Source organism: Budorcas taxicolor, chromosome 10 (genome assembly GCF_023091745.1).
Source record: "Budorcas taxicolor isolate Tak-1 chromosome 10, Takin1.1, whole genome shotgun sequence".
In the NCBI taxonomy this organism is placed as follows: Eukaryota; Metazoa; Chordata; class Mammalia; order Artiodactyla; family Bovidae; genus Budorcas; species Budorcas taxicolor.
In genome coordinates, this window is record NC_068919.1 from 3,006,781 (window position 1) to 3,020,263 (window position 13,483).

The window sequence follows — 13,483 nt, forward strand, 5'->3', positions numbered from 1 at the left end:
GAGTGATTGAACTGAACTGATTGAGGAATTTGATAAACTTGCTCTAAAATTCATGTGCATGTGACTAAGCTATTTTAAAGAAGAAAACTCTAAGGAGGAACTAGGCCTATCAGATATTATTGCTATAAAGCCACTACAATAAAATATTTTGATGTTGACATAACAGAGACAAAGCAGACTGAGAGAAGAGAAGGGACGACTGAGATTCAGAACTCAGTCCCCAGGGCTGCGACCCTCCAGCCTGAGTCTGCACTGATCTGGCTCTTTCTCCTGGAGCTGCTCGTGTTTTCTGTGTGTCCTCACTATTCTCTTGTCCTTTCCTGGGCTAGACTTCAGCAGATTCTCTGTGTCTATGCTAGCTTGCTCTGCCTGTGAGCGCTTGTTTAGTGATCTCTAAAGTGAGGCTTTGTTTCCCAGCAATGGTTTCTAGAAGGTGTCTGCCGCGCTTGTTACCCTGGGTGCAGGAGGTTCTTAGCCTGGATGCTTACATATCTAAGCATCTGTGAAAGACAGCACACCTCAGAGCTGCTCTGCCCTGGAGACAAAGAAGCTGGGGTGTTTACCTACCAATTCAGGTCACCGTCGGATGAGGGAGGCTCCCTGTCCTTTCCTCTCATGCCTATAGTTAGTTACTTCTGTGTGGGCTGTGTGCTGTGCTGAGTCACTTTTGTTACATCTGGCTCTTCGCACCCTCATGGACTATAGCCCACCAGGCTCCTCTGTCCATGGGGTTCTCCAGGCAAGAATACTGGAGTGGGTTGCCATGCCTTCCTCCAGGGGATCTTCCTGACCCAGGGATCGAGCCCACCTCTGTTACATCTCCTGCATTGGCAGGTGACTTCTTTATTACCACTAGAACCACCTGGGAAGCTCAACCACTTCTGCAGTCTGGGCATTTGTTGTTCAGTTCGTTAGTGGTGTCCAATTCTGTGACTCCATGGGCTGTAGCATGCCAGGCGTCCCTGTCTTTCACTATGTCCCAGAGTTTGCTCAAACTCATGTCCATTGAGTTGGTGATGCCATCCAATCATCTCATCCTCTATCTCCCCCTTCTCCTGCCTGCGATCTTCTACTCCCACTGTTGGAGAAAACCCTTAGTCTGGGAGTCATCATTGTTGGTTGTAAAATGCTGTCTGTTAGCTCATATGGGAAGGCTGGGCACCAGAACTATTATGTTATGTCTCTGCCATCTTTTTTGCATATATAGGGAACTTACAGAGTCTTAAGGTTTTAAAGAAGCTGGTTAGAAAAACCAAAGCTATATTTAAGTAGTGGTGGTGTACTTCTATTACTTGGAACTCTCTGAAAATGTCTTGATTTGGGGCTCTCTCTAAGCTAAAAATACAAATTGCTTTAAAAGTAGAGCATAGTGGTTTTTCTTTGTGGAAACACCTCATAATTGAACACCACAAGCTTTAAAGTAATTAATCTTGTCACTGTGTTGAGGCTGAATTAATCAGCTCTTCAGAAAACTCTTGGCTTCCTGTTTTAGAGATCAAGTTCCTACTCAGGTGCCAACATCTCTTATCCAAGTGAAACAAAGCACACCACCCAGACTACTAGGAGAATGGTCAGCCTCACAGTTACTCTCTTGACCAAGGAGAGTTGCTGCAGCCAGAGCTGCTTGCAGAAGAATGCTGATGGCTAGAGGAAGTGTACTGCGTTTCCCCTGGGGACCTAGTGCCTGAAATAATGGCCTCAGTTTGCAAACAAATAGCTTAATGTTAAAGCTCTGTATCCAGTGGAGGGCAGTACAAGTACTAGAAAAGGTATTAAACTGCCAAAAGAGTAAGACTCAAAATTCCACCTGGCTATTTATTACTTGTGTAATATTAGATGTGTAATTTAACCTCCCAAGTTTCTCCTTGTGTAAAATGCAGGTTAACTTAATTCCCAGGGCCATTTTGAGAATTAAATAGAATAAAAACAAGCAATGCCGGTATCATAAAAGATATTATTGATACAATAATAAGTAAAAAGCTCTTTTTACAGGAAACAGAATTTATTTGGTTAGGAAATTTGTTAGTTATTGGTTTTGACCTTTTCTGTGGGAACTCCAGAATGTGCTAATTTAATTCCAGGTTACTTCTGTTTCGGGCTTCCCCAGTAGCTCAGCTGGTGAAGAATCTGCCTGCAATGCAGAAGACCCCAGTTCAATTCCTGGGTCAGAAAGTTCTCCTGGAGAAGAGATAGGCTACTACCGGGGTCCAGCCCTAGTTGGATCCAGGGTAATCGAAGTGTGGACGGTGTCGGCGACTGAGATTTAGAGATATACAGATATAGAGAGAGATAAAGAAAGAATGCTGCAGTTAAGAAAATAGAGGAGAGAAAGAGGCTAATATTCCTTGGTTTACACAGAAAGCCAATAAAGCCCCAAGACAAGGGACTTGCACCATTCACGTAGGCCACAGGTGCCCTCCCGGTCTCCCGAGGGAGAGAAGATGCAGGGTGCCTTCCTGTTCAGGTCTTAGAAGCCCAGGCAGATAAGTGAACATGGAGGGCCTCTGTGCTCCAAGGGATCAGCCTGAAAAAGAGAGTAAGAGAGAAAGAAAGAATTGACATGGGGGAACCAAGCTTCGGTGAGCGAGGCCTGTCACCTTATTTTCAGAGGGAGCTTTTATACCCTGAGTTGTACATTGAACAAAGTGAAAAATGCAGAGTCAACTCAACATTCCATCAGTATTAACTTTCATCGATACCAGGTTCCTTCCTGCAAGAGTCTTATTTTTTGTACATTATCTTCTGGCCTGGAGACCTGTTGATATTTTATGACCCCTTTTTGATAAAGGTTGGTCAGCTAAAACACTTACTTTCCCTTGAAATGTTTTTTCTTAAATTCTTTAGCCTGTGTCACCCTTAAAGTACACAGTTACATTTTTATGGAGCAAAGATTCAGTGGGATACAGCAAAGAAAGAACTTACTAACTCAAAGTCTAATGTTGCTAATGCTAAGGCTATTACTTGTTTCTTCTACACCCTAACTATATGCATTCCCAGGAACACAATGGATAAGGGATGTGAGAACTTGGCAGCAAGCATTGGCTCAACAATGTTGCAAGAGTCTGGATAAACCTGCCAACTAAGCTAGAATGCTAACGGGGGTTTGAATTGAAATACTCCTTTCATGCCCAGGAGATTTATCAACTAGAGCCCTAAGTTAATTTTTTCCAGAAAAAGGTGGTCAGGGATAGCCCTCTGTTAATATCAGAAGAGTTGGTTTAAGGCATAAAATAGTAAGACAGACAGATTCTGATTTTGGGGTAGATGCTCGAGCAGGTCCAGGGGGTCCCTCGAGTCCTGATCTGCCTTGCTTATCAGGTCTCTCTACATGACCTTGTCATGGGTGGGATTGGCCCAGGGAGTCCCTCGAGTCCTGCATGACCTTGTCATGGGTGGGATCTCCCATGCTGGCTCCCGGCAGGCTACCCTCTCCAGTACTCTTGGGCTTCCCTGGTGGCTAAGATAGTAAAGAATCTGCCTGCAGTGAGGGAGACGTGGGTTTGATCCCTGGGTTGGGAAGCTCCCCTGGAGGAGGTACATCTGTTTCATGTGGTCTTAGGGGTGGCTATATCCCAATTCATATTATAAATGTTCATTGGCTTTTCAGGACATTAGGAAAAAATTTCCTTGTCTCCTTCATTGCAGGCTTCTATACTCTTTGTAAAATCATCACAGAGAACTAATAATATTTTTTCAAGCATTATGATATTAGTTTAAAAATACATTTAAGTGACAGGAAATCCTTATTGAATTATCAAGACTTGGAAAAAGACCAGTTCAGAATGCCTTTGGCACAAAGATTAAATAAGAAATGCATTTCCAACCTTCTAGGAAGGTGAAACAGACTGCCCAGGGCCAAGTCCACTTTGAATGGGTGGGTGTAGTGATGCCAGCAGAAAATACAAAGGTGTAGGACTGGTCAGGGTTTCAACAGGAAGACTGCTGGCTCTGTGAGCGGGTTGAATCTTGCTAGAACTATAACCAAGCATGTTCAAAAAGAACAAGAGAAAGATTCTTGAAATACCTATTGATGCATAATAGGAATCAAATAGGAATACAGCCATTGCAGAATGCAGTGTTTGGGAAAGGCATTTGGAAGTGGATCTTGTATTGTCTTGAAGATGGTAGGGGTCAAAAAGCCCAAGGAGAGAGATGAGAAATTTAGAGACAAGGGAAACAGTGCACGAGAACTGAATTCATGGATGAGCAGGGCAAGAGGCAGAACAGCTTGGCAGACGCTAAAGCTGTTTGCTGGGGGCAGTGGGAAACTAGGTTTTGGAAGAGGAGGTGGGAGAAGAGGTTGATATAGCAGTTTGCTTCCCTGGAAAGCACACTTTGAGACAGATATACTTGCAGGAAATTTATAGCAGGATGTTTTTGGAATGAACATCTGTTGGGAATTGAAACCAACAGGATTGAACAGAGGGAAAAGATGAGCTTCTCTCTAGCTTTCATTAAAGTTACATTCATTGGTATAGTTACTTTTACTTTTTAGCAAACACAACTTGCATTTTTCACTTAGCAATTTTCTTGAATATCTGTTAGTATTAGTACCCATATAATTTTTAAAAAAATTGCCACATGTATTCCATGATATGGTTGCTTTCTTAAGAGCAAATTTAATTTAAGCATACATACTTGATGGACATTTGTTTTTGTTTTTTTTTTCAAGTTTTTCATTACTGCAAACTATACTGCAGTGAGCACAATTGTATATGTTCCTGTACATATTATTCTCTGAAACAAAGATTGATCGAGAGATCAAATATTTATTGATCAAATATTTATTTGAATAAATGAATTTGTTTCAGTATCTTAGTATCTGAATTATTTTTCTCAAAAGCATAAATCTCATAATACCAAAGATAAAGTATATTCTTTCCCCCATGATGTGAAATGGTAACTTTTTCATAAATTATATTTTTATATACAATTATGTCTATTTCTAGATTGTTAAAATTATTAATGTCATCAATATTATAGTATTTTACCTCCTTTTAATATGTTTTATATCTGGTAAAAATAAACTTTCAACCTTCTTCACACAATCTGTTTTCATATTTTCAGAATTTATTTAACTCTAGGTTATTTACTATTCCTTATGAATTTTAGAATCATTCATGTCAAGCTCCATGTAACATTTTGTTTTTTGAGATGGCATTGATTTTAGATGAATTTGGGGAAATTTTCATTTTCTTTAAGACTTCTTTTATGTCCTTCATTAAAACTTTGGCCTTTCTATATAAAGATCTTGTCTATTGCTTATAGTGTTTAATTATGTTTTACTTTCTATTTTGAAAGGTATCACTTTTTTTTCTTACTATATTTCCTAATTGGTTTTGATAGTGGATATTGATTTTAATAGATTGGCCTCCTAACTGGAAACATTGCTAAACTCTCTTAAGATATAATGCAACATGGGTTCTATGAATTTGCCTCTTTATGAGATCTGAGCATTCTCCAGCCTTCGTGGATATTTATAACCCCTCTGGAGACCCCCCTCTCCAAACTGAACTCTCGTCATCTGTTATCCTGGCTGATGGCAAACACTTTCATTGTTGCTTAGTCTAGTTGGGGGTGAGAGGGAAATGTGTGGGCATCTTCTCACCCAGATGATCCTGCTACAGCATGGCAACTAAGAATTCTGTCAGATCCCTCAGCTCCTTCTTGTATTTATCATCTTTAAAGGTGAAATACTCTTGGTAACTCTTCCAACTTTTTCAGCATTAATCGTCTAAACATGTTCTGGACTGTGATTAAAATGTTCAAACTGATCTCATCAGTTTTCTTCCATATCTCTACCACCCCTGCCAATTTCTTGTCTGTCAAGAATTTGACTTCATTTGTAAGCCCAACAGTATATATGGATAAAAATAAAAATATCAAAGAGTCAGACTATTAGTTCAGTTCAGTTGCTCAGTCGTGTCCAACTCTTTGTGACCCCATGAATCGCAGCAATCCAGGCCTCCCTGTCCATCACCAACTCCCGGAGTTCACTCAGACTCACATTCATCGAGTCGGTGATGCCATCCAGCCATCTCATCCTCTGTCATCCCCTTCTTCTCCTGCCCCCAATCCCTCCCAGCATCAGAGTCTTTGCGAATGAAACAACTCTTTGCATGAGGTGGCCAAAGTACTGGAGTTTCAGCTTTAGCATCATTCCTTCCAAAGAAATCCCAGGGCTGATCTTCAGAATGGCCTGGTTGGATCTCCTTGCAGTCCAAGGGACTCTCAAGAGTCTTCTCCAACACCACAGTTCAAAAGCATCAATTCTTCGGTGCTCAGCCTTCTTCACAGTCCAACTCTCACATCCATACATGACCACAGGAAAAACCATAGCCTTGACTAGATGGACCTTAGTTGGCAAAGTAATGTCTCTGCCTTTGAATATGTTATCTAGATTGGTCATAACTTTTCTTCCAAGGAGTAAGTGTCTTTTAATTTCATGGCTGCAGTCACCATCTGCAGTGATTTTGGAGCCCTCCCTCCCCGCCCCCCCCCCCCCCACCCCCGCCCAAAACAAAAAGTAAAGCCTGACACTGTTTCCCCTGTTTCCCCATCTATTTCCCAAAAAGTGATGGGACTGGATGCCATGATCTTCGTTTTCTGAATGTTGAGCTTTAAGCCAACTTTTTCACTCTCCTCTTTCATTTTCATCAACAGGCTTTTTAGTTCCTCTTCACTTTCTGCCATAAGTGTGGTATCATCTCTGCCATAAGGGTGTTGTCATCTGCATATCTGAGGTTATTGATATTTCTCCTGGCAGTTGATTCCAACTTGTGTTTCTTCCAGCCCAGCGTTTCTCATGATGTACTCTGCATATAAGTTAAATAAGCAGGGTGACAATATACAGCCTTAACGTACTCCTTTTCCTATTTGGAACCAGTCTGTTGTTCCATGTCCAATTCTAACTGCTGCTTCCTGACCTGCATATAGGTTTCTCAAGAGGCAGGTCAGGTGGTCTGGTATTCCCATCTCTTTCAGAATTTTCCACAGTTTATTGTGATCCACACAGTCAAAGGCTTTGGCATAGTCAATAAAGCAGAAATAGATATTTTTCTGGAACTCTCTTGCTCTTTCCATGATCCAGCAGATGTTGGCAATTTGATCTCTGGTTCCTCTGCATTTTCTAAAACCAGCTTGAACATCAGGGATTTCACGGGTCATGTATTGGTGAAGCCTGTCTTGGAGAATTTTGAGCATTACTTTACTAGCATGTGAGATGAATGCAATTGTGCAGTAGTTTGAGCATTCTTTGGCATTGCCTTTCTTTGGGATTGGAATGAAAACTGATCTTTTCCAGTCCTGTGGCCACTGCTGAGTTTTCCAAATTTTCTGGCATATTGAGTGCAGCACTTTCACAGCATCATCTTTCAGGATTTGGAAAAGCTCAACTGGAATTGCATCACCTCCACTAGCTTTGTTTGTAGTGATGCTTTCTAAGGCCCACTTGACTTCAGATTCCAGGTGTCTGGCTCTAGAGGAGTGATCACACCATCATGCTTATCTGGGTCATGAAGATCTTTTTTGTACAGTTCTTCTGTGTATTCTTGCCACCTCTTCTTAAAATCTTCTGCTTCTGTTAGGTCCATACCATTTCTGTCCTTCAAACATTGAAGCCTATTTTTTCCCAAATGGATAGTTCCCAAATTGTTCCATTACTGTTCATTAAATCCTTCATACTTTCTCACTATTTTTTAAAGATTGCTTTCTATAGATTTTTTTTGTACATACAGATTAATTTTAGTAGAATTTACATATTTTAATATTATAATATTAATTCTAAATCCTAGTGTCTCTAGCCATGGGCATGATATATATATCTCACCATCTATTCTTGCCTTTTTTATTCTGTGATAAATTCTTATGTCTTTCTCCACAGTTCTTGCAAATTTCTTCTATGGTTTATCCCTACATGCTTTATTATTTATGTTGTGATATAAATGGGATCTTCAAAAAGACAACTTTTTCTAATCAGTTATTGCTATTAAATAGGAAGTTAATTATTTTTTCCCACTCCCTTTTTTTGTTGCAGTTCAGTGTGGGTATCTTTATTAAGTTGTTTTCAAGTTCAGTAATCTTTCTTCTACTAGATTCAATTTTTCATTAAACTTATCTATTTAATTTTTTTTTTTTTTCCATTCTAGGATGTCTTTTTGATTCTGCTGACTCCAGGATCTGGATCATCAATGAATTTTCTTCAATTGGATATTTTTTTCTTGGCATGTGTCATATGGGTCCTGTGCCTTGTCATGCCTAGTAATTAGTTACTGAATGAAGGACTTGTTATTATAAGAGAAAACAAAGAGAGAGTTACCAGATGACGCTATTTCCACCAGAGAGGTTCACCCTTTCCTCTATAGAGTATGGAGATAATCCTTAAATCGAGGGAGATAATCCCTTGATTAAGCCGAAAGTAAATGAGTCACACCTGAGCTGCACTTTACGTGAGATCCAGTCTACCTGCTTTACCCCGATTCCAAGGCTTTCACTATTCCTGCCTTTCTCTGAGAGTGTACCAGTTATTTGTACTTCTGTTCTACTTTTAGAGATTTAAAGCTTAGCTTCCCCCACCCCCCACCCCCCCCCCAACCTGGAAAATACCATGGAACTGGTAAAATCCCTGGACAGGGATTTTACTATACTGGAGTATAGTTCACATAACTATAGACTGTAATAATTATTCTAAGGGGAGACCAGCAGTGTGTTTGTGTCCCTTCAAATCTCCACTTGTATCATTCTAGCCTCCATATAGCTACCCATAACTTCTGTTTGTTTTTGTTGTTGTTGTTGTTGTTGTTCCTATACTGGGAACCAGATCTGGATTCTGGATTCCAAGCCCCTATGCAGCCCAAGTTGGCATATTCTCCTCACCAAAAATAAATAAATAAATAACAGTTGCAACTCATCAATGTGAATGATTTATTCCATCTAGAGATGTTTAACCTTAGAGGCTCCTCTTGTTGGCAGTTACTTTTCTCTAAGGCATCACGAGAATGCAGAAAATTATACTTTGCCTTCAGATTTCAGTCTCTGCCCCGGCACAGCTTTGGAATTCTGCAGATGTTAGGGGAAATTATCCATGTATTTGAAGCTCCTTGAGTTTGCAGCTTTGTCACCACTTCACTGTAAACTCTGCTGGCTTCTCTGCTCCCCCTCCGTGGATCCTCTGCCAGGGACGAATGCTGATTCTCCAACCCTGGGCCGTAGTCAGAGTCAGCCACTGCCCATGACTGATCTTTATTTCACTCTGAAAGTGTCTCTTCTCTCTAGAATTTTAGTCCCTGTAGTTCCAAAGCCCGGGATTTTCAAATTATTTTTAGTGTGAATGTCAAGCTACTTACTGTATCTTACCCATTACTAGGAATGTCAGGCCATTTATTTGTATATTTTGGCCCTGATTTCAGCGCAACGTTTTCTTTACTTGCCATCACCACCACTGCCATCCCTAAGATCAATGTTTCTCAGAATCTTAGGTTTGGTGGAGAAACCAGACATATGTGAGTAACCTTGGGTTGTGAAGTGACCGATATCCCTGGATATGAGTATTTCCACAGTTGAGACTTGGCCCACTAGAATTTCCTTTCAACAGTAGAGAAACTGTAGGTATTTTTATATTATATATTTCCAATTTGTGAACTCTCAGTGCAAATGCATTTATTGATTATCTAAGCTATTCTTCAGGTTTAAAAACATTTGGAATATTTAGTATATTTTATACATGATGTATTTTCTGAGCCCTATGGATTTGAATTCTTTCTGTTGCCTTCATACATGAATGGTTTGATATCAAACTCTTGAATAATAAATGCTTTATCCCTTTCCCAGGACTCGGGGGAATTTTTCTTCCTCAGAAGGAAACCTGTTTTTCTTCGTAGATGTTGAGACTTATAGACATTTTCTATACACTTCAACTGTTTCTATATTTTGGGTCCAGAAAGTTTCTCTAACTTTGCCTATTTGACTTTAGAAGTACAGGCACATCTCAGAGATATTTTGGTTCAGTTCCAGATCACTGCAATAAACTGAATATCACAGTAAAGCAAGTTACACAAACTTTTTGATTTCCCAGTGCATGTAAAAGTTGTGTTTACACTGTACTGTGCTCTGTTAAGTGTGCAACAGCATTATGTCTAAAAAGATTACCAATCATAGGCTGAGTGCCAAAGAATTGATGCTTCTGAACTGTGGTGTTGGAGAAGACTCTTGAGGGTCCCCTGGACTGCAAGGAGATCCAACCAGTCCATTCTGAAGGAGATCAACCCTGGGATTTCTTTGGAAGAAATGATGCTAAAGCTGAAACTCCAGTACTTTGGCCACCTCATGAGAAGAGTTGACTCACTGGAAAAGACTTTGATGCTGGGAGGGATTGAGGGCAGGAGGAGAAGGGGACGACCGAGAATGAGATGGCTGGATAACATCACTGACTCGATGAACATAAATCTGAGTGAACTCCAGGAGTTGGTGATGGACAGGGAGGCCTGGCGTGCTGCGATTCATGGGGTCACAAAGAGTTGGACACAACTGAGCGACTGAACTGAACTGAACTGATTATGTTAGTTTCAGATGTATAACACAGTGATTCAATAATTATACATTATGAAATAAGGATAAGGATAAATGATCACCATAAAACTGAACTGAACTGAACTGAACTGAATGTAAAATATTTTATTGCTAAAAAATGCTAGCCATCGTCTCAGCCATCAAGTAGTTGTGGTGGTAATATCAAACGTAGCTGCTCGCAGGTCACCATGACTAATATGATAGTAATGAAAAGCATGAAATATTCTGAGAATTACCAAAATGTGACAGAGACGCAAAGTGAGGAAATGCTGTCGGAAAAGAAATATCAGTAGACTTGCTCTATGCAGAGTTGCCACAAACTTTCAATTTGTTAAAAAAAAAAAAATCTGCCAAATAAAATGAGGTATGCTGTAATATCTTACTTTTTAAATTAAATAGGACACATGTTTGCTACAAAAGTTTTCCAGCACACTTTCAGGAGTATTAAAAAAATCATAAAAGTCACCCTAAACCCCACCATCCTGAACAAATATTAACATTTTTGATCATCAGTCCAGACTCAGTGTATATACACAAATATAAAGGTGGACAGATAGATAAGTAAACGTAAATAATTTCATAAGAATAACATTGTATTCTTATTAAAAACCAAATATTAGATTTTATTGTATTTTAACTTAACAAAATAAAAGAAAACTAAAGGAAAACAAAATGAATCATTAAACTTCAGAATAATGTGTCTTTACTTCAAGACATATTTATTTCTAAAAGATTCCCCTAATATTAAAAAAAAAAAAACCCATAATAGACATGTTTCTGTTTTATTCATTGACTCCTAGCTATGCATCAATGCTAACAATGAGTGCTAACAATGAATCAGTTAGCATGCTCTTATTATTCCTTTTCATTTCCTGTCACCTCTGCATTTTCTGTTGTTCAATTTTATTTAGCATTTGTAACATTCAAAGTTTTTTACAACCATATTCCTTCATTCTTTGTTGTCTAAATTAATTCACCATTTTATACCAGGCCTTCTGTCACAATTTCTTGCTTGCTCTAAGCATCATTACTGCTCTTTTCTTGTTGTATGCGGCAATTTTTCAAAAAGTTCTTTGAGAATTATTATCATCCTTGAATGTTTTCACATTTGGTTGTGTCTTCCTCTTCCTTTTATAATTGAATTTTCATGTGTCTGAGTCGGGCACTGCTCGTTTCTGCTTGTTTTCCCCTAGCCATTTTGACATGTCTCCTAACCTTCAGCATTGTTACTGCTGTGGGTAAAGCTGAGGCTGGGGTGGTTTCTTACCCTTCTTGTTACCTCTCTGTATCTGGATGTCTAAAGAATTGTTTTTTATTATTAAAGTTTATTTCCCAGAAATCTTGGTATTGATCCATTTGAGTCAAAAGATGACATTTTTATTTGCAGTTTCGGTTCTGCCTAAATGCTTAAAAATATTTTTGGTGTCAGTTTTGGGGTTCTTCAAAGAATTTGATTATCCTTATATTGTATTGTATTTGTTTTCCATGTACCTCATTTCTTATCTAATTGGTTTAGACTATATTCTTTCGTCTTCTTTTTCAATGTCATTAGTTTGCTTGTCAACTCTATTCTATTTTTTGCTATTTAATTTTTATGTCAGTATATTGTGCTGCTGCCGCTGCTGCTAAGTCACTTCAGTCATGTCCGACTTTGTGTGACCCCATAGACAGCAGCCTGCCAGCCTTCCCCATCCCTGGGATTCTCCAGGCAAGAGTAGGGAGTCATTGCCTTCTCCGACAGTATATTGTATTTGTTATCAATTTGTTGCATTCTTTCTGTAATCTCCTTTTAAATTTTATTCTTTACTCCATGGGTTGTTTTTTTTTTTTTTTTTTTTTTTTAGCTCTTATTAGTTGAATTAAATTCAACAATTCTTTGCAAAAATATATAAGGAATCTTGTTACACAGATTATGTTTTCTTCAATTCTGAGCTGTTTCTCTCCCTTTTGCATGCTGTTTCTCTTACTTTGTTTTACTTTATTTATTACTATATATGTTTCAGTTAAGGTCCTGGCAGGAAGTAGATGGTACATGAAAACCTGGATTACTGAGGATAGTTTAATAAAGAAACTTTACAAAGGTACTGGCAGGCTTCCAAGATGCCCAAATCAGCAGCATCCCTAGGCCAGCAACACCCGGGAACCATTACCACCCTCAAGCCTAAAGGGGTGAAGAGATGGTTTACCTCCTGGAGCCTAGGGAAGGCAGCTGCAGAGAAGGCTGCCTGGTAGAAACTGTGTCCTTTTAAGAAAGGGTCAGGCTTCTCCATGGTCACATGAAGTCAGATGACAGAGAATAAACTCCCCAGCCTCATTCCTCTCCTTTCTTCTAACCTTTTGCAAGTGTCTTCCAGTAGGAAGCCAGCAGATAAATGTAGTGAACATCAGCCTTCCAGGGTGTTAGTGTAGGAGGGAGATGTGTGGAAAGTGGCTGGAGAGAAGGGCCGATGTGAGCCATCCAGCATTCAGAATACTGGCAGAGGTGCCATCCCTCTGCTTTTCCTCTTGCTTATGTTTCAGTGGTTCTGCCCAGATCTTCTTATACTCCAATGTAATGTGGGTTAATTTTCTGTAGTGTTCATCACACCTAGTCTGAGTCTGTTTTCCCTTTCCCTCCAAATCATTCTTTGAGAATGAGGTTGCTTCCCTTTTACTTTCCTAGTGTTGGAGGCTACAGTTATAAATATAGGCATATGGGGAATGGTAGAGTTTAAATAAGATATGTGATCTGGATTTTACTCTCTTTGATTTCCGTTAAGTTTCTGGTTTCAGTGCTGCACCAAAAGCTATTCATGGGTTTTGGACTCATTTCCCCAAGATATTTTTCTACTTCTATGATTTTAAATTCTGATATAACATTTCTGCTTTTCTTCCCTTTGAACTTTCTTTCCTTTAAACTTTATCTAGTGAAATTTTC